At 40.6% G+C, this 27,496-nt stretch overlaps 2 pseudogenes; both read right to left on the bottom strand.

Moving 5' to 3' along the window:
• Positions 1-112: 112 nt before the first annotated feature.
• Positions 113-12,836, bottom strand: LOC147459076 (clathrin heavy chain 1 pseudogene; annotated as a pseudogene).
• A 3,092-nt stretch (positions 12,837-15,928) lies between these two features.
• Positions 15,929-16,442, bottom strand: LOC147459075 (uncharacterized; annotated as a pseudogene).
• Positions 16,443-27,496: the final 11,054 nt, after the last annotated feature.

The following is a 27,496-nucleotide window of genomic DNA, read 5'->3' as shown; positions in this document are numbered from 1 at the left end:
CGAACTCGGAATACAGTGATCCAGGAGTCTATCTTTATGTTTTTGGGCGTTTCGGACACATTGCATACTCAGATTTGCCAAAATCTGTAATTTTCTGCAGCAAACAGCCAACTCACACAAGCATAGGAGATGTCCAGTTTTGCACTCTACAAAGTGGTATCTTCTGATCAAAATTGTCATGCATGTCAATCGACTCTCTCAGCTGCTCATAGTCCTTTTCTTCAATGTATAATGCATTCAAAGCATCATTAATAGCAGCATTATTCGTACTTTGGACAGCCACCATGTAAGGCTTCATAAGCGGTAAATGTCCAACCTTTCTCATAATGTCGACAACTCTAGTATGGTCGACTCTCAGAGCCAAAACATTCAAAAGATCATTGATTAGATCAGGATGCTCTTGAAGGTAAAAGTGCACTGCCTTGTAATACAACTCCACATTAGCCACCTTCACAGCCACATCCTTGAACTGCATGTGATCCCAAGCCTCACGAGAATGGTTCATTATAGTGGTAGCAGCATTGTTAAACTCGTCATATTGTATGTAAAGATATGTCAGCTCCTTCCAGTGTTGTTGCTCATCACAGACACGGATTAGCTTAGGAATATTTATTCGGGTATAGAAAAGTTTTAAATGTTCCATCAGCTTCTCTGTCCCATAGCGTGCGTAAAGGCTCCAAGCTCAGTAAAGATACCCATGTGGTCCCTTTCCAAGCCAAGAACACTCTCCATCAGGGTAATGATCTCATCAAAACGACCTCTGTTTTGATAATAATTTCTCACTTCCTCCAGGTCATCAACCTGGATGATGATGTTTAAACCACAAATCTGTGCTAGCCTAAATTCTTCGGCATCAACACACGCAAAGCAAACCTCCTTCCAAGTCTTTGAGCTGTTCGCCTTGCGTGCTGCATCAACTGCACCTTGGAATTGGTGGAGTTTTACTAAAGTACTGGCCAGTCGAGGCCAGTTGGAAATGTGAGTGAAGATTATTTTTGCTGCCTCATAAAGGGCTTCATCAAAAAGACGGTCACCCACAGTTTGCAAATTGGCAACGTTTGGTTGTAGAATGAACTCCTCAATGTCCCCTAACCTGTCTATTTTGGCATAAGCATAAATGAGTTCAGAATCAACCTTAGGATCCTTCACCTTCCTTCTCACCATCAACAAATACTTCACAAGGTCCTCAAACACCCGAGCTTGACCCGCAGCCCGAATCACGTCTAAGAATTCTTTTGCATCATTTGCCCGAATGAAGGACTCGATGGCATCACTAACAAGCCCCTCCTTCAGCTGAGCTTTGGCAACCTGACTCCACACCTCATCCTCCTCGACACGAGAGGCAAATTCAATAGCTCTTTCAATGCTGAGTACTTTGTGGTTATGTATGGATATGCGGTCAATGTATTTTGGAAAACTGCATCCTTTGTGAGGGTCGAGTGAGGTTTTTTGAAGCCTTGCCTTGGGAGCTTTGGTACCTTGGCAAGGTGGATTAGGTACTGGAGCGAACCCCCGACTAGCCCCACGAAAGACCTCATATGTCGTTTACGACTATGGGAAGAAGGTGGATGTATGGATATGTGGTACAGGACAGCGTATGGATTGCATTTGCATACAGGTCCATGTGGACATTGTTTTAGAGTATTTATGCATAGCAGTCTGTGGCAAAGTGAGTCAGTGGATTTTCCCTTGGCAGTGAGAGATTTTCTGTCAGTGTTTATGAGCACTTTGGTTGAGATTGTCACTTGAGATATTGTCCAAATACAAACGAAACTCTGCCAAAATTTTGTCAAAATCCTTTGGAAGAAATTGAGAGAGTGAAGATGGCAAAAAGTTCAACTCAAGTCACACAGATTGTTGGAGAGAAGCTGACCCGAGAGAACTACAGCATATGGTCTTACAGGATGGAGAACTTTATCATGGGCAAATGTTTATGGGATTATATTACAGGTGAACAAGAGTGTCCCAAGGTTGGTTTGGAACCAAACAGAGAGAATGTTGAAGCACATAAAACATGGCAAGCAAGAGTAGAATCTTACAAGAAGTGGATCGAGAATTCAAGGAAAGTGATGCATTGGATTTCACTATGCATTAGTGACTTCTTTATACCACATGTGAAGAAGGCTCAATCTCCAAAGGAAGCATGGGAGATACTAGCAAGAATGAACAGCTCCAATACAGAACCACGAAAAGTTCACTTGAAGCAAAGGTTACATTGTGTATGGCGAGGAAAAAGATCCATATCAGATTATGTGACAGAGATAAAGCAAATACAGGAAGATCTTGCGAGCATTAATGTTGAAGTTCCAGATGATGACTTAGTTTCAGTGACATTGAATGGTTTGGGACCGGAATACAAGTCATTGGATACATCTATATCTGTTCGAGGACACATGCCTGATTTTGAAGAGTTAGTAAACCTTTGTTTGCAAGAAGAGGTGAAGTTAGGCAAGTCAGGTCCTTCTACATCAAATAACAATTCCAGAGATCAGGTTTTTTACTCTAGAGGTCGTGGAAACAATGTTGGAAGAGGTCAATGGCAAAACCAACAAAGTCAAAGTTACAATGATTATAGCCAAAGAGGCAGGGGGAGAGCCCGAACTCGTGGACGTGGAGGTGGACGATTTGTACATCCTCAAAGAGATGGATATTGTAACAGATGTGGCATTTATGGTCACTTTGAAAGAGAATGTTACACAAGGCTAAATCAAAATCGTGATCGTGGTGGAAGAGGCCGAGGTTATGGCAGACATGGAGGAAACTTTGTTGGATACAATCCTCATGATCAAAATATATATGACAATAGGTCGAGTGGACATTTATTTCCTATGGAGCATGTTGTTGGAAGCATGGTGGAGCCACATCATACAGATGATTGGTATTTAGATAGTGGTGCCACAAATCATATCACATATCATGGTGAATGGTTTGAAAGAAAAGAGAAGTTAGAAGAGGATGAGTTTGTCGCTATAGGTGATGATACTATGCATCGGATTACACATGTTGGTTCAGTTCCATTGCTAGAAAAAGACAGGACATACAACACATTGGGAGATGTTCTATATGTGCCTTCAATCACAAAGAATTTAGCATCAGTTGGACAAATGACAGATCAAGGGTTGCAAGTCCGTTTTAATCGTTATGGATGCTTCATAGAGGAGTTTCACAAAGGCAGACCAGGTAAGATATTGGCACGTGGAAGAAAGAAAGGTCGCTTGTTCTCATTGGAAGCTGGAGATCCATGTTTACACAGTGGTATGTATGCAAACAAATCAGGCACTCAAGATGATTGGGCAAATTTATGGCATAAGAGAATTGGTCATGTCAATTTTAGAAGACTAAAGCATATGCAATCAAATCAAATTGTACGTGGATTACCAAAGTTTGGCAGATTGAATTTTGATCATGTTTGTGAAGCTTGTCAATTTGGAAAGCAATCTCGTTTACCATTTCCAAAGAGGGGGAGAATTAGCCAAAGTCCTTTGGAAATTGTTCATTCAGATATTTGGGGACCTTGTGATCATACTACACCAAATGGTTGTCGATATTTTATCACATTTACAGATGATTACAACAGAATGACATGGGTTTACTTTCTAAAGGCAAAGTCAGAGGCATTTGAGGTATTTTTGGAGTTCAAAGTTATGGTTGAGAAAGAGAATGGTTGTCAAATTAAATGCCTACGTACAGATGGAGGGGGAGATTACATGTCACATAGTTTTGATGATTACTTACATGAACAAGGCATAAGAAGACAGATTACTTGCAGATACACACCACAACAAAATGGAGTTGCTGAGAGAAATAATAGAGTCAGAGCAGAGATTGCAAGAGACATGATGAATGAGATGAATATGCCATTAACATATTGGGCTGAAGCAGTTCATACAACATTACACATTATGAATCGAACACCAACAACTGCCATTCATGAAATTTCACCTTATGAGAGACTTTATGGGATCAAGCCAACAGTTTCCTACATGAAAGTTTTTGGATGTGTTTGCTATGTTCATGTGCCAAATGAAGCAAGAAAGAAGATGGAGCCAAAGGCAGTGAAGTGTATATTCTTGGGCTACCCAGTTGAAAAGAAAGGTTACAAGTGCTATGATCCTACAACAAGAAAAGTTTATGTCAGTAGAGATGTCAGATTTTGTGAGCATGAACCATGGTATAAACCAAAGCCAGTGATGATAGAAGATGAGTATGAAGAGCAAGAGAATGTGCATCATGTTGTTGATAAGCCAGGACCATCAACAAGAACTATTTTAGGACCACATATGACAGAGGAGAGTACAGGAAGTGTCAACCCATGGAGCGGTCATTTGCGAGATAAGAAGCAAGACGAGAAAGGCAAGAAGAAAATGGTTGAAGAGAGTTCTGGAGATGAAAGCCTCAATGAAGATCATGATTTACCACATTTGAGGACACCTGGCAGTAAGCATATTGAGAAATATGTACCCCCATATGCAAAAGTTGAAGAGAAGAGTGCACCACAATTGAGAAGATCAGAGAGGGTGCGTTATCCAGTTGATAGATTGACATACAATGGTTACATGCGTACACATTATACATACATGGTTTCACGTGTGCAACATAAAGAGCCTACATGTTTTCAAGAGGCAATTGGAAAATCAGAATGGGAGTCAGCTATGGATGATGAGATGGATGCTCTTGTGAAGAATGACACTTGGGATTTGGTTCGCTTGCCAAGTGGAAAGAAAGCAATTGGTTCAAAATGGGTATACAAAGTCAAGTGCAAGTCAGATGGTAGTGTGGAAAGATACAAAGCGAGGCTTGTTGCTAAAGGTTATGCACAAACAAAAGGTCTTGATTATGATGAGACATTTAGTCCAGTTGCAAAGATGACAACAGTCAGATTGGTGATAGCAATGGCAAGTATGTTCGGTTGGAAGTTACGGCAAATGGATGTGGATAATGCATTCTTGAATGGTGACTTGGAAGAAGAAGTTTATATGATACAGCCAGAGGGTTATCAACATCGAGAGTTTCCATATTATGTGTGTAAGTTGAAGAAAGCATTGTATGGTTTGAAGCAAGCATCTAGAGCTTGGTGTGAAAAGATAACCAGATTCTTGAAGAAGATTGGATTTAAACAATCTACTACTGATCACTCATTATTTTTGAAGCATGTTGATGGAGAGATCGTCGTTATTGTTATCTATGTTGATGACTTGATTCTCACTGGAAGGTCATGCTGAGCAAATTTTGCATGTCAAGAAGAGTTTGTTGAGAGAATTCAACATGAAGGACCTTGGTGAGTTGAGATATTTCTTGGGAATTGAAATTTTCAATACTTTATCAGGAATTTGGATGATACAAAGACAATACGCGTTGGATATGCTTGAGAAGTATGGAATGACAGCGTGCAAACCGGTTGATACACCTCTTGATCAAAATGTGAAGTTGTTTGATGATGGACATTACATTGAGGATGTCACTATGTATCGCAAGATGGTTGGAAGCCTTATTTACTTGACAATAACAAGGCCAGATTTGAGTTATGCAGTGGGTGTTGTGAGTCAATTCATGCAAAATCCATGTAAAAGTCATCTTGATGCAGTGAGACGGATTATGAGATATGTGAAAGCCACTGTCAGTTATGGAATTTTTTATGAAAAGAATGGGAAGCTTTGTCTTTATGGTTACACAGATGCAAATTGGGCAAGAGATTTTATGGATAGAAGATCTACAAGTGGTTATGCATTTTCCATTGGCAATGGTATGATAAGTTGGAGTAGCAAGAAGCAATCAACTGTAGCATTATCAAGTACAGAAGCTGAATATCGTGGAGCAGCTTTGGCAGCATGTGAAGAGTCATGGTTGAGAATACTTATGGTAGACTTTGGTTTTGACTATCTTGATAGTGTCATTATATATTGTGACAATATTAGCAGCATCATGTTGGCAAAGAATCCAGTCTACCATGCTCGCACTAAACACAATGAGGTACATTATCACTTCATTAGAGAAAATGTCCATTGTGCTATGGGCGGCTGGACACTGACTATACTATGTTGTAAATATACTTTGGATAATAGTTCAAAAAGAGAAGAAGAGAAGAGCAGCTCGTTGAATGGCTGCTGCAGGGTAACGATTGTGTGTGTGTGTCTCGATGTGTGTTGGTGTGTGTGTGTAGTCTTCTTTCCTACCTTCTCCATCACCTGCGCACTCTACATTTTGGTCCCCTAGATTTTGGGCCTACCCTCATGGGTCTGATCCTACCTGGGTATATTACTTTCATGGGTAGATTTTGGGCGTCCCCTCATGGGTCTGATCCTACCTGGGTATATTACTTTGGCTACCTGATCATATACCCACTGATTTTGTGACACTTCTATCCCATCTATAATAATGGTCTGATCTGGATCTTTAGTCCCACTGAAAAAGAAAACTTCAATGGTCCAAAGTGTTTCTGCCCACTTGAGTCTTTTCAAATTGAGTGCCAAACCTTCTACCTGTCCCGCATCAATCAAGAAAATTCCGCCAAACTGTGACCAACTGATTCCCCTTGTAGGAGGAGGGGAAAACATTACATCTAATAATTGCATGATGCTCTTGCGAAATAGAAAGTTATTGGAGTTGCAAGCAGCCTCGAACATGATATTGAAAATCATATACTTTCGGTAAGCTTGGCGGATATTTTCCTGTATTGATAGGAAAATTCTCATTTCACAATATACTAATTAAAAATGCAATATAACATGTGCCTTTTTTTTCCAACTTTTACCCTCCTAAGCTCAGGACCTTATTAAACCATGCTCTGATACCACTTGTAAGGTCCCCAAACCCGCTAATACCAAAAACGGGTTGGGACCATTGACAGGTCTCTAGGTCTACTAAAGTCAAAGTCCTTATACAAGAAAAATTCCATGGAATTTACCCAAACCATTGATAATGGTTTAGGTTTATAGCCCTAGAAGGAGACCTAGTCCTGTCTCGCAGTGGAAACGGGAACACAAAAAAAACCATTCCGACCCTATGACTTCATCATTCAGATTAAGGTTTCCTTAGCCAACGCTTTTTCCCCTCTAACATATGTGAGGGCACAGCCGTTGGTGGATTCTTCTTCCAAGTAAAGAAGTTTCTAAACGTTTTAGTGCACGGGGATGGATAGTTACCTGATTAATCAGGTCTACCCGTCCATGATTGACAACCTTAGTCAATCCCCACTTACCACCCCGCACTCACACATGATTTCTTTGTTGATTATTTACTACCACATTCTTTTCACAATTAAAACAATGAGTCTTTTTTATCCTTCATAATAGGATTTTATTAAAACAGTTCTTGAAAACAATATTGAAAAAATTCTTTCAGCAAACAAACATCTTTAAACTTAAGACAAGGTACTGTCATTCTGAAGTATCTCTGACCAGTACTGACTTCTCTCAAGACCACCTATACAGGGGTGAAAAAACGGCACCCATTCCTTATTTATACAACCGGGCGGTTCCTCTAGGATAAACTTGAAATCTTAAGTACTATCCACAAACACAAACAAGCACGAGGTAAAGACTCCACGCGCGCTGAGGAAACCGACTCATCCATGGCGGAATCGCCATCATTACTCATTACATGGAGTAAAAAATTCCAAGGAATGAGAGGTGTCTTAAGACAAGCTGTCTTAAGGATGGTCAAACATTTCTTTCCTAGGTCAATCAATCATAACCCAATCATTTCTTTCTTATTTACAGTCATTGCTCGTTGGTTTCTTGGAAGTTACCTTCCATTTACAGTCAATTTTTCCTTCCTAACCCTTACATATGCAGTGTTAACTTAAAAATGAACTTCAAAAGATTTAAGTGAACAAAATAGAAATCCACCTGGGACTGCTCGTCCATGTGCTGCTGCACTAGAGCCTGTAGACTTTTCTCCGTCGGCCTATGGCTAGGCCCAGTCTCATGGTCATTAGTGGCTTTATTTATTTTGTTGCTAATATCCTCTTCCTTGGCAAGAGGATTTCCTCTGGTTCTCTTTGGAGCCATATCAGCAGCCTTATAAAAAGACTTAAGCGATTAGAGATTTAATTGAATAATCTCTTTTCTTCTTTTTTACCCAAAATAAGGATTTTTGGAGTAAGTAAGTATCCTTGATAGTTAATTGGATGAGATTTTCCTCCAATAACTTCCTTGTACTATAAGTAATTTTCCATAATTACCATTTAATTAGGGAAGCTATTTAACTAGGTTTCTCCTTAGTCTATATTCCATGATTATTTTATATTTAACCTTAGAGAATTATAATTCCTATCAGCTAATGCATTACTCACCCTAAACGTAATTTGATATATTCTATCTTTAGGAATTTTCATAAATTTGATTTATAACCTTTCCCTCCTATACTTATGGTCTAATTTAGGCAAAATTTTACTGATAGTAATTTGTTATACTGACCATTTATGTTGAGGTAATTTTTTCAATCTTCAATAGTGATTCTGGACCTCAGGTATTTATTTGGTAGTTACATAAATTCATTTACTAATTTTCTATCTCTATTTTATACGCAAAATCGACTACTTTTAATGAAGATAAGTATTTAAACTATTTATTTGAGATTAGGATATTTATCACTGATTCCTCAAGGTGTATTCTACCTCTAATAATTATATCAAAGGTTTTTGGATTAATTTACTATTTTCCCCCTTTTATTTTCTCCTAAAAATAATGTAATTTTACTGAGATAATTAGGTAAACTAATTATCTGATGTTAAAATAATTATCACGGTTTTTTTAAAATGAGTTTAACCTCTGATAATTATCTCAAAGCATTTTGAGTCAAATTGCTATTTTCCCCCTTTTAATTTGTCATAAAAACAATGTAATTTTGTTAAGATAATTAGGTAAACTAATTATCTAAGGTTAGCATAATTATCATGGGTTCCCTAAGATATAATTAATCTTTAATAAATAACTCAAAGCATTTTGATTCAATTTGCTATTTCCCCCCTTTTAACTTGTCCTAAAAAGAGTGTAATTCTGCTTAATTAATTATAAAAATTACTCAAAAAATTATAAGATAATTTTTCTAGCTTAATGACAGTCTAACACAGCTCTGATATTTATCTCAACTTAATCTTATCTTAATTAGCCTAATTCTCATTAATTTATGGTTAAAATAGATAATTTTAGCCCTAATATGATATACTAATTAATTTGCTTGATATCCCTAAGCTTAATTACAATAATGAGCAGTAAATATTTTATTTAGAGAGGATTTTAATTTTTACATAGGATTAATCTTTAATTTATTAAGAAAATAGGTTAACCTAGCTTTGCTAATTAAGAAGGATTAGGCTAATTACCGTTTAATTAACCAACTAGAGCTTGATATCTAGTGATTTCTGGGTAGCGATCTCTCTAGATGAGAGAGAGTGTGCCAAGGCTCCGAGTCTAAATTTTTATGAAGGAAAGGGGGTCTTTTTATAGTTTTTCTGGGCCTCGGGCTGTCCGTGGCAGGTTCTGACACCTCAAGTAAGCCCCCAGCTTCAAGGTAGCACCACCTGCTGCTATTTCTATCTCTGGCAGGTTCCCCACAGCTCCACACTGCCCCCACAGCTTCTAGAATCGATTTTGGTTGATTTTACTGATTTTTAATGATGAAAATTCGAATATCAGTTAATTCTAGAACCTTAGGATAAGAAAGTCTTTGTTAATAATAATTACTGAAACCATCCAATTTTTATTAACTAATTGAATTCCTAGTGTAACCTTTCAGGGCCCGTAAGTTTTATCGGATTCTGATTCTGAAAATTACTAACCATAGTAAAGCTCTGGTTATGATTCCAAAAATACCAATATCAGCCATGATTGAATCACTCAACAGTGGTTTTCAAGTTAATTTTCCAAGCTTTATACAATTTTTAAGGTTTCAAAAACTGGAAACCTTACATCGGCAGTTATAGCATCTCCCATCTCAAAAGCTTGGATGCCCAACTTGGTGGCCAACTCCATTGATATGAAGTTGAGAGTAGAACCAGGGTCAAACAAGATGAAAGCATCATGCTCCCTTACCTTTCCCCAAACATAGGAGAGAGGTGATCCTTTGCAATGAGTATCCTCTTTTGGAGCTTCGATAGTGGAAGCTCTAGGAGTCTCATTGCGAGCATTTCTTTTGGGTCAAGAACGATAGCCATGTCCTTGCTCCCCACACTTAAAACATTTGTGATCCTTGCGAAACGTTTTAAGCTCTTCAGGAGAGAGTTTATTTTTACCTTTGTACACTCCTTTCTCTTTGGACCGATTCTTGTTGTTGTTGAAATGGCCATGGGACAAATTTTGGGCATTAATTTTTCTCTTTGCATCACTTTTGTCTTTATTTTCCATGGGTTTGACATTCCACCTAACCCCTTGATGGAAATTGATGCGTGAAGCAACCATGGTATTGTGGATTACTTTGCTAATAGAGTCAGGCCGTTGAGAGTTAACATACTGGGCCATCTGTTTAGGTAATCCCGCACAGAATTGTTGTTTTTGCTCAGCAAAGTCTATCTTTTGAAAGACAGTGGCCTTGAGATGTAAATCCCAAAACTTGTCCACATTTTTCTGGATAGACTCATGAGAGAGAAGCCTTAAACTCCGCCATTCGGTGAGCACTTTGTCCTTTGCATCACTTGCAAGGAATTGCTTCATGATGGAAACTCGTAGAGTTTTCCATGTCTTTGGGGCTTCGCCATTGCCTCGAAGGCTAGCCCACCATTGAAGAGCCGATTTTTGGACGTGCATAGCTACATGGCGTAGCTTGGAGGACTCCGTGAAGCCCTCGTCTCCAAAGGCCGCATCAAATTGTTGGATGAAGGCCAATACTTTGTCGGTAGCACCAAAGGTGCCATCATAGGTGAGAAAAGAGATACTCTTTCCTCCCTCTTTGGACTTCTTGAGCTTTTGTGACCTTCGCCATGTAGGGTAAGATTTAGGATGTCCTCCCCTCTTATATTCTCTAGGAGAATAGCCATAGCTTTCATCGGTAGAGGAGGAAGGTAAAGAGGAAGGAGAAGAGGGTGACCTCTTTCTTGCCCTTTTCTTCCTTGGTTTCCTCTCTTCCCTTTTGGAGTGACGAGGAGAAGGACTATGGGTTAACCGTTTCCTCTTGGGAGGAGTTGGCGATGTTTAGTCCTCCTTCTTCGTGGCCCCACATCTTCGGAGGAATATTCATTGCTTTCTTGATCTTTCGATTCCTCCTCTCGTATGGGAGAGAGTTTTCTTTTGAGGGTCTCTTCAAGAGGCCTCGTAAGCTCTCTCTCCTCTTGGAGAGAAAAGGAAATCCCATAAGCATGAAGTTGTTGAGTAACTTCGGTCTGCATAGTGGGGTTGCCCATAGCTTGTTGCAACCTAGTGACAAGATAATTAACAAACATGGGGTCATCATAATTGGCACCTTCATGTGCAAAATCAAAGTTATCAATGTTCCTTCTCCTCTCTTGGTTATTGTGAGCCATGCTAATTAAACTTATGTGTTTACTTAGTATATGCTTTGGCAATTCAAAACCTTAGTTGCTACTCCTCCTAGCCTTTGAAAATAGGCACTTAAGTATCTACACTCACGGCTCGAATTGGTTAATTATAGAGAGTAGTGGAGTGAGTCTAACATAGCGAAGTTGTCGAGGGATAGCTCCTTTTGGACTTCTTATGGCTCAATAATGGTAAAGCCGTAGGGAAGTCTAAAAAGACTCCATTATTAAGACCAAAGCTTCTGAGGTGTACACCATATCCCACATAGTGGACTCAACACAACCGATAATAGATCCCAGACCCACTTATCCTAATATTATATAACAAAAACAACCATTAATAGGCTACTTAAGGACCTCTCTTCTTAAGCAAGAAAAGAGAAACCAAATGCTCTGATAGCAATGTAATGGAAATTGCCTATGAACTTTGAGAGTAGCGGAATTAGGAAATTAGGTGAAACACTTTTGAGAGATTCTTTGTGAGCATAGCGGTTGAACTTAATTGATGGTAGCAACATAAACATGGTACTTAGTTAACTTGGCATGAACAATACTTTTGCAAGAGAGAGAGAGAGAGTTTAGATAACATGATAATAGTTGAGGACCGGATTCATATGGAGCCGGTTCCCCCTCCAATAGGCATTTGTATTGTAGTTTCTCCCATCAAGAGAGACTTGGTACAGTACAATCTTTGTGTTCCTTGTAACCTAGGTGATGCAATGAAGATGGAAAGCTTCATGCATCACAAGCATACATAAACTTGAAGAAAGCATTAACTATCCCAAGCCTCAGTCCCAAGGCCTCAAAGACCTTCGAAGGTGGAGAGAGCTAGCGGGGAATGAGGATAGGGAAGAGGAAGAAAAAACATTCCATAGGAGAAAGAAATAGTTCCTCACTTATCATTACTCTTCTTGCTAGCATACATAATAACATAGTAATGAAGATGGAGAAGATGGCAAGCTTAAGCATTGAAGCATGACTCTTGGTTGGATTTCCATTCCATAGCCAAGAGTGTTGGTGTAGGCTTTCACTCTCACAAGCTTGGAGAAGGAGGTGGTGTTCCTCAACTTTCACCAAGTGAGAATGCCTTGCAAATGAGTGTGTGTGTGTGGAGTATATCCCCCTAGCACCCCCCCTCCTTGCTTTGGGCGAGTGGTGACCGTCTGCATGTTGCAATCTCATTGGACCCCTCTCCCCCTAGCCAATGACATGCAGCACGCAGTCAAGTACATGGGTAGTCTTTTGACAAGTGTTCTCCTTACCCCTCAGAGAGCGAGAGCTTGGAAATATCTAGATATTTGTTAGATGGAAGTAGAAGCTCATTCGACCCCACTTTAGTCCAACCAGTAGCATTTAAGCACACCATGTGGTTAAGCTTAGTGAGAGTCTGGCATGTGTCCCATGTGCTCTTTTAGAATTCCCCTAGCCTTGAGATTTTTATGCATAGGAAGTTTCTCAAGCAACTTCCTCATTACGGGTGTAGGTTCTCTTTTTTACTCAAGCATCTTACCCCCCATGCATAGGATGCTTCTCAAGCAACTTCCTCATTAAATGTGACAAATACCTCAAGTACCTTAGTCATCAAGCATGACAAGCACCTTAGGTGGAGTTCCCACCTCAAGCACAACCGTAGCTTGCTTAAGTTTAGGTTGGGTTCCCACCTCAAGCACGTCCCTAGCTTGCTTAAGGTTCCCACCTCAAGCACAGCCCTAGCTTGCTTAAGTTTAGTTCGGGTTTCCACCTCAAGCTCAACCCTAGTTTGCTTAAGGTCAAAGGACTTTTAACACTAACCATTGGAGGTCTTTAATGAAGCTAACCCTAAGGTCTTTTAAGCTTCACTAGTTAACCTTGCTCTTTGACATACCATCTCTCATTTGGGCCCCTTTTCCATTGGCCCTGTGTTGAGATAGATCTGTAAGCACATGTCTATATTCTAACCCTTGTTCTCGTGTATTATCCCATATTAAATGGTCAGTTTAATATAAGAAAATCGTTTGGATTGGTTAGATATTAGATATTTAATGACACAACATGTACGACTCCTAGATGATTGCCTTTGATAGTCATGCCTTGTTGGATATGCATATCTTTGCGAGTGATACTGCAATTGTACGACACCGATTTGGTCTATCTACCAGAGTGATGGCACATTTATCCACTCACCTCACTCATTAGTGGTTTACATTAGACTGTTGTACTAGTTTCCTTTTAGGTTATATTTTTTCCTTATGTTTTGTAGACCTCTTATCTTGAGTTAGTGAAGAAGAAGAAGTACAGTCTTTAGCCTCCATCTATGTGTGTGTGTGCGCGCGCGCACACACACACACACACACACAGATGGAGATCTTGTAAGTGCGCGCACGTGCACACACTTACAAGATCTCAAGCTCCTCTATCTCTTGACATGGATGTGGATGTGAGTGTGAATATGTGTGAGTTTATGTTTTCTATTTTAGGCTACCCTACTCATTATGGTTGTATGCAACCCAACGTAAAGGAAGCTGACGTAAGAGTATGTAGATGAAAAAGAACCCAAAGCCAAATCATGGCGGAGTTGATTAGAGGAAATGCATACTCATAATTTAGGGTAACTTGAGTTAATCAATCCTTGCATGTCGTATTCTTCTCGCTAAGTTTAGAATAAAATCCCTTGCTAATCACCTCTCCCAAGAGCCACTAGCCGCCCATCCTTTCTCATGCTAGCCACATTGCATCCAAGTCACCACCTCCTTCTTTGTTTTTATCCTACAAATACTTTCTCATCAGTATGTTAAGATTGTGCTTCCTTGATTGAATGCACTCATTGGCACCCATAATTTTAAGCACTCTCCATATATTCTTCTTCATGAGATAATCTATACTTTTACCTACCATGTGTGAAATACAAATAAACTAACCTTATAAACACCTTCACCTTTCTTTCCCTTTGTGATTCCGAATTTTTGGTGAAGAGGGTATCACCCTATGATCTAGAAGGGTAGTTTCTACCTCTTTTATAAAGGATCAAACAAAACGGGTTATACAAATTGGCGAGCAAGTAATTCCGAGCAACAAATAATCGAGCAAGTCCCTTCAAACATTCTTTCTTACTTAGAGTAAATTGCACAAGTGTAAGCGGGTTTTCCATTGTTGAAAACTAATTCCACAATTAAACTCAAATCCCATGATGACTAATCCCATGGAACCAAGATTGGAGCCAATTTCAAGGTTGCCTCCCTCCTAGCTATGTAAGCATCTACTTCATTCAATGATCTCAAGCCAATGTTTGTGCTCTCTCTCTCTCTCTCTCTCTCTCTCTCTCTCTCTCTCATCACCATGAAGATCATTGTCATCAAAGTCCTATGTGACTAACAAGGAGCACACTTGATCACTGCATAGAGGATCGTGAGACAGAGACCCTCTTCCTTTTCTTTGAGAGACTCTCCTACTTGTAGGACCAAAGCCAAGTTTTCAAAAAAATAAACAACCCCTTAAACCACTACACAATCACTATTAATGATCGTATTTTACACACTTATCATGTAATCAATATATCATTGTAATTAATACACTCATTCTATGTTGAAAACCAAGCATGAGGTAAAGTCTAGCTTTGAGCAAGCCATGATAACAAAATAATAACATATCTTATGAGAAGATACCATAGATGAAGTTGCATTATTATAGCATCAATGAAATTTTCTAGTGGATTTACTCCTTCTTCCCTTCCCTTCAACAAGTTGTTTTGATTTTTCAACTGGCTCAAGGCTAAAGCTTTTTCCCAAACACTAGGTTGCCTTGAAGAGCAAAGTAATATAAATCGTACCCACTTTGATTAACATACAAATATTCCACTATGCCTTATTGGATCAAATGTGAAGACCTTTTATTCTAAACACCCTTGACAAAGCATAGCACTCTCTCTCTCTCTCTCTCATGGAATTCGCCTCTCTTCCTATGTTGTAGCACCACAGAGCAGACATGGATAAGAGGTTTCTGCAAGGAGTCTTGCTGCATTACTGATGGGAGGAGTTTTCACCAACCGCACGTGAAGGAGGGTCGCAAGCCGGGGTAGAAGAAGACGGTACCTAGTGGGGGGATTGCATGGCAGTGAGGGCAGGGTTAGAGAGCAATATAGGATAGGCTTGGTGAAGGAGTAATCTTCATACTATGGACATTTTAAAGAGCTAATTATAGGAAGTATAGTATTGTGGGGTGAGGAAGAGGTTCATGCTCATGAGGCCCACACCCAAGCCGACTCTCTCTCTCTCTCTCTCTCTCTCTCTCTCTCTCTCTCTCTCTCTCTCTCTCCCTCCCGCAAGACATGTCTCATACATCTGCCTTACGTTGCTATTCAAATCATCCGGGAAATAAAAAACCCGTAAAAATGACAACTTTGATCTCTACATTGTGAAATTTCTAATCAAGTTACAAAGGGATCTTGAGAAACCATATACAAGTTCAAAAAGGCACCTAAGTTTAGCTATACCTTGATGATGAGTGAGGCCTACGGCCACCCTCAAATTCCTTACGGAGAGGTTTGGGTGGGGGATCTGGCTTGTTAGGATCAAGATTCTTAAGCAAGAGCACCTCTCAACCACAGTTGCTGTGAGTCATAACACGCACTATAACCACAATTGCTGTGAGTCACAACACGCACTATAACCTCTTGTCAAGGATGGAATAGATGCTGCAGTTTCTCCAAGCCACCCAAGAAGCCCAAGTCTTGGGCCGACAAAAATGCCTCGCGCCCACTGGGCATGGTGACCCAATATCCCTCAGGCATCACTTTTTGGATGTTCGCTTGGAATGTGTTTGGGTCTTCTACTTTGAGCATCTTCTTAGGATCCATGTCCACCTCAATGCCATCATAGTAGCTACTACTGTTGGTAGCAATAGCTATTGTCGGCCCTTGAGTCACATGAAGTTTTGAGATCAGTGAGGGTGACATTCTTGTCTGACGCATCTAAGCGGATCTACATTGGGATTTCATTTACACATGAGTAGCAATAGAAATAGCTATTCTCGGGTCACATGAAATGTGGCTTGAGTGACTAGTTACAAATATGATGACAAATGACAAGTATGTTGTCTCCTGCGCAACAATAGATGAACAATCTCCTCTTGACCACCTTCACCAATGGCGTGCATGTTTTCGCTCACGGTCATCTCTTCCCTCCCCTCGTCCCTTGAACCAAAGGACCCGCTGGTAGAAACACACTCTCTCTCTCTCTCTCTCTCTCTCCGCTGAGGGTGGCAAGGCCTGCATCTCGGCAAAGTCCTCTCCAAAATCTTTTTGTAGCAAAACTGAAATGTACAGGCAAATGAAGCACCTAGCCTGACAACCTCTTGCCACTGGCAAGGTGCACACAAGAGCTAGCAGTAGGCATGCTGCATAGACAGTGTGCGTGGATGCCTCCCTCTCTGCTTCCAAACTGGTCTTGTAGGCGGCCTCATCCCTCTCTCTCTCTCTCTCTCTCTCTCCACACTGAGGGTGGCACGGCCTACAGTGCTCACCTGAGAGTGGCACATCCTGCAACGTTCACCTCTCTGCACGACACACCTCCTTTTCCGTCTAGACTGATCGTTGAGGGAGGCTCAAGGAAGGTAAGGGTTGAAAGTGCCTGCCTCTGCACGTCTCATCACTAAAGCTCATCATTACCCGCATGAACCTACCTGGCCCTGGTTTATTGCTGCAACCAGTCCGCACCGGCGTGGACTGGTTGTAGCAGCAAACCAGGGCCGAGTAGGTTCATGCGAGTAAGGTATTTTTTTATAAAAAGCTTCAAGAGCTTCAAGCAGACAAGATGGGAGCTGCTGTTCTAGGCAGCACCACATGCAAAGAAAGCCTTCCTCCCCACCACACCACCAGCTCGCTTCAGCCAGTGGGGGTGGGGGTGTGTGTGGGGGAGAGAGAGAGAGAGAGAGAGAGATGGTTATGTGGTTTAATTCAGCGGTAAGCCTCCATTTTGGTGAGAGATGAGCTCGGAGAAAGAGAGCCCCTTGTGTTCGCCTCTACCTGCTCCTCCACTGCAATCTGACGTTCGTGCTTGTGAGCATTTTGATGTCTGCCCAACGCCTGCAAACTCCCGAATTCTTGCCCACAAAACTATCTTACCCAAGAGCTCTATGGCATGGACATACCATCTTCGACTGCTAGAAGCCTGTGGCACCGCACTCTCCCTGGCTCCCTGGTATGCAGCTGCAACCATTTCGCGTCGGCGCGAACTGGTTGCAGTAGCAAACCAGTGCGGGTAGGGTCATTTACAAAAGAGCAAAATTAACCCCGATATTTTGTCCTGAATTTTCAAAATGTCCTACAGATTCTCCAAAATTCCCAATTATACGCCCAGTTTTGAGATAAAATTTCTCCAAAGATTTTTTAAAAAAAGCTTTTTATAAGAAGGCTGATTGTCTATCAATACAAGATGCTAAAACTAGAATTTGAGTTGGTTATGTAGGCTTTGGAGACGAGTTGCTTCATTATTTTTGAACATAATTGCCCTTTTTGTTTGGTAATTTGTAACAAATTACATGCTAAGCACTCAAAAACGGATCTCAATTGTAAAAAAGGAATTAAGATTAGAAAATCTTGAAGAATCCAACCAAAATAGATACAAAGGTATTTTGGGAATTTCTAAATTTTGAGGGATATCTTGGAAATTTTCACAAATTAGAGGGGTACTTTGGTAATTTTCTCTTGAAAAAAATAGCATTTGTCAAAATGAGTTGGATTCCAAGCTTTTGTGAATGACTTATTTTTTGTTTGTCGTTTGTCTCACTTGCACCTACAATTTCTGCATTTTGCCCATTTGCTGCTCCTTGCCCATAGAATCACGCCCACAAAATCCGGTTCTTGCTAAATATCAGACTCTCAAGGATGTGGGATCCTTAAGAGCCTGCCATGTAGCCGTAGGGACAACCTTCTTAGTAGATTAACCAGGCAACTGTTCGTTCCACCAAACGTGTTTGACATAGGCTACAAATGAGCACGAACTCTGTTCAACACAGCTCGGGATCCGAACTAGGACAGGCTACAAATGACCACAAACTCTAATTAACACAAGTCAGGATTCAAACCAACACTCTCAATTCATTCCAACTTGGTATACCCCATAGCGCAAATGATGTTCGCTTACAGTCTGATATTTATCCTAAGTGACAGACAACAGTACTGTAATAGATTGGAGGGACATTGGATTGTAACCATAGACGTCGGCATGTAGAAGAAACATTTCTATTGTACCTCTGTTCTTGTGATGGTTTCTCTTGTTTACCTATTGCTACAAAAGATCTTGCAAGCTTTGGAAGATGTAAATCACCATTCTATGAGCTAGGACTAAAAGAGTCTTTCAATCTTGCCTGGATATCCTAGGATTAGATGATTCTCTAGTTGTGACATGGCATTGGGTATTTTTAACAGTGAGAGCACTCACAATATAGAAGCTTTTAAGGAATTGTTGCTTCATGACTTTATCTCTGCATCCAACATGCAAATGCACATGAGAATTGGACCTTTCCTATATAGAAGAACTTGTATTTGGTTCTGGGTCGTATCATTTCTATCTACTAATCTCAAGAAATTTTCTTTAAGGAAAGTGGTTCCAAAAGCAAAATGATCAGATAAAGTAGCCTTTTGGAGGTCTTGCAAGGCACCTCTTCAAGCTTTATTTTATCCTTAAATTTGCAACTAGGAGGGCTCAGAGAATTAAGAGGTAGCTTAGAAGCCAATGTTGCATAGGCTGCCAACGAACTTAAGCGAGACGAAAAGTCTTGACTTGAACTTCTGGTAAATAGTAAACTAGAACTTGCCAAATTTTTTACAACCTATTTTTGAGAGGAGGTATGCCACGTGGAATTGATTGTATATGTTTCAAGTGTGAAGAGATTGCTTGTGCCTCAGGTATTCAATTTTCATATTGGTTCTAAAATCTCATTTTTTGTCGATTGAGTGTTAGATTTGTGTAGTGAAAGTAATGTGCATGGCATAATTTTTTTCTTTCACCATAGTTAATATTGTGTCAGTTCGCTCGAAATTGTCTTCGCTCGATTCTTTTTGCTCGGTGATTAGAAATCCCCAAACAAAAGGAGGTCATCTACAAACAAGATAGTAAATACATATATACCATAAGAGGAATTGAGCAACACAAATATCTCTATAAAGATGCATTAAGGGAGAATCAAAAGAATAACTAATATTAAGTGAACATTACCATAACCAATTCATTAGTTCTTAGAAGAGGCAAGGAATGAGAGGATGGCGCTCATAGTAAAAGGGCTTATTATAGATGAAATTTAGGGAGGTGGTACCCCATACGCTTGCAAAAATGTAAGCAAAGATGGCTTGACGTATTTTACACCACACTAGGAATAGGAGCTTTGCATTGTGCATGGTTTTCTAGATAGGTCGATTCTATGATATCTTCCAAAATTGGGGATGTGATATAGTAATCCTCCCAAATCCCACTGCAAAGAGCTACATCCCAAGCTAATGTACAATTTCCCTTTGTATGGAACAATATGATTCACCACCGGTTGAGTAGATGAAGGCTACCAAAAGGCAAGTGTACCTTTTGCTTAGTTTTACAAGAGGGTGTAGGATGGCTTTGAATTGTGGGATAATCAAGATTTGTATTAGCTGAATACTTATTGATGAAAATTAGAAGCAATCATTTGGAATCTAAGTAATGCTCTAAAGAACTAGCACAGGGATACCCTAAGATTACAAGGGACTAGAAAATACTAACCTTTGAGGACTTTGATACTAGTTGTTGGGGATTTAGGGAGTTAAATTAGGCATGCATTCATAATATGAGTGACATAAAATCAACTAACTTAATTAAGTACTCAATAGCCTAATGAGAATTGGCCAAATTATGAGACTAACAACAATAGGATTAGCTCATAAGCTTCACACATTGCTCAATTAGAGGATGCAGAGAGGTGCCAATATATAGGAAAGATAGGATATCTAGGGCTTCCACTAATGGGGGATGTTTACAAACATATGGAGGGAACTAGGTTGCTAATTTAGCATGGATAAGGCTAAATTCCAGAAAGCTATCTAAGTCAGTGAAGGTGGGTGAGTAAGTAAAGACTCCATGTGACAAACCTCATGGTACACACATGATTTTGTGCGTCATTTTCTAGAGAGTATACACATGGAATGAACAAGATGAGCTCTCTCTCTCTCTCTCTCCCTCTCTCTCTCTCTCCCTCTCTCTCTCTCTCTCTGCGTGTGTGTGTGTGTGTGTGTGTGTGTGTGTGTGTGTGTGTGTGTGTGTGTGTGTGTGTGTGTGTGTGTGTGTGTAAAATAAAAAAGCCTAGCTAATTTTTATTACTTGAAAATTCCCACAGAATGCCCGAATGATATTGATTTTAAGGGAAAGAATAGATATTGATACAAAGCCATAGGCCCAAAGGAAAATAATTCAAGTCAGTGTTATAATGATGCCCTAAGTACACATATTGCAGAAATTGTAAAGAGTGTAAAAATTGGAAAGAAATATCCTCTCCTCAAGAGAGTAAAAAGTTCCATTTCTTAACACAACAAAGCTTATACCGTTTGTTCGTATAAAACGGCATAATGCTCCACTATCCCATTGAAAAAAGATTCCGCAATCATTTACGTACGTATGCAATGGTGGAAACTTTTTTTTTAATTTACAAAACTCACAATTGTGACTGGATAGTATTAAGAACAAAGATATACACCGATCCTCGAGCTCAGACCGAGCCTTGAGGGTCAAAGGATTACAAATTATCTGCTTGGCCGAGAAACCATTCCTACTCTTCAGCTTTACTCATTACAATATGTTATGTATTGTTCTACACCAATCCTCTATTTGCATCCGATCATGTGGATCATCAATCTACTCTCTTGAGTGATTTCACAAAAGCTTGCCCACAGCAAGACCCCCCTCAAACACGCGGCGGTTCTTTGCTTGGCAAATGTGGCGGAAGAAGTAATACCTGATTATTTGAGTGCATACAAGAAGAGCAGGACTTCCCATCCTGTTACTACCAGAGAACAGATCATTCTTGAAGAACTTAATTTGCCATGTCCTTTGAATCCACTTGCATATTTTCCCAGCCATGCCCCTAATTGCCTGGCATCCCATGAACAGGTGGGCTCGGTCTTCACTAGCTATTCTGCACCCTGAGCACCGATCGGATCCGATGCCTCTTTCTTGTATCTTTACGCCCATCGGCAGAGCACCCCACATCACTTTCCATAGAAATATTTTCATATACTGAGGCCATCTTGGCTTCCAGATGTTCTCCATGACTCCCTCCCACCGTTTTTCCGTCCAGTGCCTCTTCCATAATTTGTTGAGGGGGCTACACCAATCAGCCTCGTACATTAATGCATGGTAGACGCCTTTAGAGTGTGGTTTTTAAAAGAGGCGACTCCAAATCCATCTCCAAGCGTCCCATTCAAAGTTGGATTCACAAATTCTCATCACCACCTTATCAAGCTCTTTAATCACCCTATAGACTAGTAAGATCTCAAAGCCATCCAACTGAAATTGGATGGCTAAAGAGTCAACAGTTTTTGAGCACTTCCTGTTGCCATCCCAGAATTTCTCTAGTCGAATGAGCCCCTTATTATTCACCTTCCTGGCCATATCTATCCAGTAGGGGCTTTGCGGCAGCCCCACTATTTTAGAGAGCTAAGGGGACTAGTGCAAAATGGAGTTCTTAAAGTATCTAGTTACTTCCCCCCATTCCAAAACCTCAACAGCACTTTTACACTTCCTCATCAGCTCCCCTAAGAGTCCACCAGATCTAAGATAAGACCACTTCGGGGCGAGCAGTTTGTCGTGCATCACAACCCCCTTCCACTTTCCCCCTTTCGATCCCAGTTTTGTTGCATCAATCATTTCCTTGATCATGATAGCCCAAGCTTGGTCCTGTTTAGCCAATGAGACCATAAATTTGGAACAAAGGGCCTCAACATGAGATACAGGGTTAAGAATGCCGAGCCCTCCTTGGTCATTCGGGCGAGCAACTACCTTCCATCTAGCCCACTGCCCCACGGCCGAGAGGTTTTCATGTTGTTCTTCCAAAGAAAACTTTTCACTGGTTTTAAGAATTCTTTCCAGTTACACTTAGCCATCTTGAGCACAGGGCTGCGGAAAGCTATATACGGGATCATGAAAGCATTGATCACTCTGATCCGGCTTTGGAAGGGTAGGAGAACAAACTCCCACCTTCTCATTTTGGTGCTTATTTTTTCCATGACCCATTGAAATATTTTCTTGTGGGTTACGTCCACCCCTACAGGGGCTCCCAAGTGTCTAAATATACTCCCTTTTGAGATAATCTCTCATGTCCATACTGCAGGGTCAAAAGAGTCGTTCTCCAACAGGGAGATTAGTCTTGACTTCTCTATATTGCACTTGGATCCTGAGTCCACGGAAAATGTTTGCACAATCTCTAGAGATCTCCTGACAACTTGAGGGCACGCCTTTAAGAATAGAAGCGAATCATCTGCGAACATTTTGGCTAGTAGCTAGTCGTTGCCTGGCAATGCCAGACCTTGAATCTCTCCCCGCGCAGCACTGGCTTCGAGCATTGTAATGAGAGGATGCGACCCGATGGCGAACAACAAGGGGGCCAGGGGATATCCTTGCTTAATAGACCTTTTAACCACAAAAGATCCCACAATTATGTCATTAAACAAGAGCTCTGATTGACTGCCACCGCCTAGTGTGTGAATGAGGCTACACAGGCGAGGCCCAAAGCCCATAGCTCCCATGAATTCTTCTATATAGGACCATTCTATCCTATCATAGGCTTTGTCGAGGTCCAGCTGCAGCAGGATGAACTTTTTCTTGGAGAAGGATGCATACTCTATTCCTACCATTGCTGCCAAGATATTGTCATATATAGATCTCCCTTTAATGAACCCATGTTGATGGGGAGAGATGATCCAACTCAGGAGGGGGGCAAGTCTGAGAGATGTTGCCTTGGCAATAATTTTTTATGCTACTGACATCATCGTAATGGGACGCCAATGTTCAAGTTGAGAGCAGCACATCTGTTTGGGGATGGGCTTGATAAGCCCTCTCTTAACACTTGCATCCAACGACTCTTCGAAAACTGCTAGATTGGCCATCCGTGTGATTGGACCCTTGAGATCATCCCAAAATTCCATGAAGAATTCAGTCGTTAGTCCATCCCAATCGGGGGACTTTTCATTGCCAAGAGCTTTTAGTGCCGCTGAGCATTCTTCCTTAGAGAAGGCCTTTTCCATGCGGTTGCCTTCCTCCTGGGGAACCTTCTTTCCAACACTTCCAAGTACAGATGCCCGGGCTTCTTCCACTTCCTGAGATTGGGTTTTTGGCTGGCCGATAATCTGGCTGAGATACTTGAGCATAAGTGCATCCATCTCATCTTGGTTTTGAATTGTATTCCCTTTCTCATCCTTGGTGGAAACTTAAGAAATCCTCTCCTCAAGAGAGTAAAAAGTTCCTTTGTGGAAACTTAAGAAGAAAAGAGTAGACAATTTTTTAGAAATGAACAAAAGAGAATATATCAAAAAGCTGATTAAGAGGGAGGGAAATCTAAGTATTGATGTACTCTCTCGTTAGTGCAAATACATACAAATGTGGGCTCAAGTATTCTCACTCACATCACTTTGTGGTAGAAAATATCTGGGAGTTAATAAGAAGTACTTACAAGTTGAGAAGGTGGAGGTCAAGAGGGTTGATGATCAACAAGGTGCCATCAGGACATGTGAGAAATTCAAAGCGATGAAAAAGGATCTTCATGCACATGTCCATGCCAAAAGGATTGTCATAGCCAAAGAGTCCACCCCCACCAAACAAAGTCGGTGCCCATGCCCATGCACATGCCCATACCCATACATGGGCTTGGCAAAGAATGGATTGTAAAAGCGGTCTCTATTGAAGAAATCATCACAGAAACATGAGAAGCGGCCTCCCATCATCATTCCTCCTCCAAAGAGAGAATCTGTACCAAAACTTGATTTCTATCGTATCGTTCTTTGATTCCAACTTCCATCGTTAGGGTTCATTATCTCTCATGCATGAAGGAAGAGTCGGTCTCTTTTCGACTACGCAAATGAGGCATGCTCAACAAAATATTGTGCTAATTAACACTTGCATGCAAAATAGTCTCCTCTGAGATGAGTATTTTTCAATTGTGTCATGATGACCTTTGATTATGCCATGTATCTTCCTCCCATAGGGCACATGTGGACACATTAACTTTTCATTTGGAATGACTCATAGTTTTTTATAAAATCTCTAGTATGTGGCATTCGCTTTGCTACAGCCAAGAAGAAGGAAGACCCAACTCTTTGGCACCTTGGCTGCATTTACATGCCCGTTTAAAAAAAATTATACGTATAAAACGCTATTATATGCCGTAATTCCGAATAATGTTCAAATACCCATATTTTCCTTTTTCGTTCAAAAGATCTTTTGATCGAAGTCTTTTTCGATCGAAAACAACTTTGATCGACGAAAATACTTATAAAATGAGTTGTCCCCAATGTTAAACAAGGGGAACTAGAACGTAGGAGTCCACCACCCAACCACCCACTATATAGCATGGCCCCTAGCCCTTTGCCCTAGTTGGACTCCCTTTCCACACTACCTAGCCTAGCCTTGCCCTTGTCTAGCCCGGCCTTGCCGGTATCCTGACATTACTCCCCCCTTAAGAAGAGTTTTCTTCTTCGAAAACAAAAGTGGGAAACTTCTTCTTAAGAACACTAATGTTTTCCCAAGTGGCACCTTCCTCAGGTCGGTCTTTCCACTTGATTAAGGCTTGTTGACGTACATGATGACGTGTGTATGTAACTCATAATAATCGAGAACACGTTTAGGTTCATGCAGTAAGGTAGGAGGTTCAATGAAATCAACCAAAATCTGTTGGTCAATGACATTGTCATCCCCATGTAACCGCTTATGTAAACGGCTTACATGAAACACCGGATGAATACAAGAATGTGTAGGTAGCAATAATTTGTAGGTATGATCACCTACTCGCTTGAGTATTTTGAAAGGCCCACAATATCGTGGAGATAATTTAAGTGTTGGCTCAGTTTTCAGACTTTCTAAATGTTTTGGCACACGTAAAAATACTTGCTCCCCTTCCTCGAAGGTAACTTGCCAACGTTTCTCATCAACGTACTTCTTATGCCGATCTTGCACTTGTTAGAAATTTTGACGAGCGAGTTTCAACATATCCATGAGGTCTTGGAGAAAATCCTTAACCTGTTGGAGCTTTTCGGTTGCCAACACCACCGTAACAGGTGACCTAGGTTGAAACCCATACATGAGCATGAAAGGACTAAATCCATTTGTGACATGCTTAGCACTGTTGTAAGCAAACTCAAGAATAGGTAAGTATTCTTCCGAGTCTGATTGTTTTTTGCTGACGTATGCTCTTAGCATATCCTCTAGCACTTGGTTAACTCGTTCAGTCTAACCATCTGTTTATGGATGATCGGTTGTACTGAGGTTCAGTTGTGTACCCAATCGTTTAAACACAGCCCTCCAGAAGTGACTGTGAAACTTGGGATCACGGTCACTGACAATGTTACTTGGCAAACCATACAACTTGTATAGATTGTCCACAAATAACTTGGCCAGTTCTGGTGTCTTAACCGTTGATTTAGTTGGAATAAACTTACATAGTTTAGTCAATCGGTCTACGACCGCCCATCCTGAGTCATCACCTCGTACAGTGGTTGGTAAACCCACAATAAAGTCCATAGAGATGCTTTCCCATTTTCCATTGGGAATCTCCAAAGGATGTAAGAGTCCTCCTACTTTCAGGCGCTCTGCTTTGTTAACTTGACATTTTTGGCAATGCAAGATATAAGCTTGAACAAATCCATGTATACCTAGCCAGTAAAATAGTCGTCGTACAAGAGCATAAGTTTTTCTAATACCCGGGTGCCCTGCACTTGGATTATCATGACATTCATAAAAAATTTGGTGCCAAATGTCTGTGTCTGTCGGTACACAAACTCTCTGCTTATGGAGTAGGTACCCATTGTCGATGGTGAAATGCTTCCATCGTTGTAGTTCTTCACTCGATGGAGAAGAACTAGGTGTGGAGGTTAACGTTACACTACCATCATTGGAGCGAGAAGGATCCCTCATTTGTACATGGATCCACACTTTGGAATATGCTTCATCATGCTCATATTTGCCTTTGAGAGAATCCAAAATTTCACTACAAAGTTCCATAAACAAGAGTGAATTGATCTCTGGCATACAACTTAGAGCGTCAGCCACCACATTGTATCGACCTTTACGATACCTAAGCTTGGCGTCATATTCCTGAAGAATCTCAGCCCACCTAGCTTTCCGACCCTTCAAGTCCGTTTGTTGTGTAAACCATTTGACGCTTTCATGGTCAAATACAATCTCAAAGTGAGCACCATACAGATAATGCCATCATTTTTTTAAGGTAGACACTATTGAATAGAGTTCGCGCTCATAAGCAGAGTAGTTATGTTGAGCTGCATCAAGCTTCTTGCTTTCAAATGCAGCTGGCCGTCCGTCTTGTAAACAAGACTGCTCCAATAGCACGGTCACTGGCATCCGTATCCAAAGTGAATGGTTTCAAAGGATCTATAATAGCTAGTATGGGAGCTGTAACTAATGCATCCTTGAGCGTATCGAAATTGTGTTGTTGAGCGGATCCCACTGAAAAGCTTTGCCTTTGCCTTTTAGTTGATCCGTCATGGGAACAGCAATACTAGCATAGTTTTAACGAACCTTCAGTAAAAACCTGCAAATCCCAAAAAATTATATAACTCTTTCAGATTTTAGGAGAAGGCCATTTCCGGATGGTATCCACTTTGGATTGATCCATATATAGCCCATTAGCTGAAATAACATGCCCTAGATAGGGAATTTCTTCTTTCAGAAAATCACATTTAGATTCCTTGGCATATAATTTGTTTGTTCGAAACAACTCGAACACCTGCTTGAGATGTTGTAAGTGTTATTCTTCGGAAGCATTGTAGACTAGAATGTCATCAAGGAAAACGATGACAAATTT

This window comes from Adiantum capillus-veneris, chromosome 4 (genome assembly GCF_014529385.1).
Source record: "Adiantum capillus-veneris isolate H3 chromosome 4, ASM1452938v2, whole genome shotgun sequence".
Classification (NCBI taxonomy): domain Eukaryota; kingdom Viridiplantae; phylum Streptophyta; class Polypodiopsida; order Polypodiales; family Pteridaceae; genus Adiantum; species Adiantum capillus-veneris.
The sequence above is the reverse complement of the archived record's forward strand: the minus strand, read 5'-3'. Positions and strand labels throughout refer to the sequence as shown.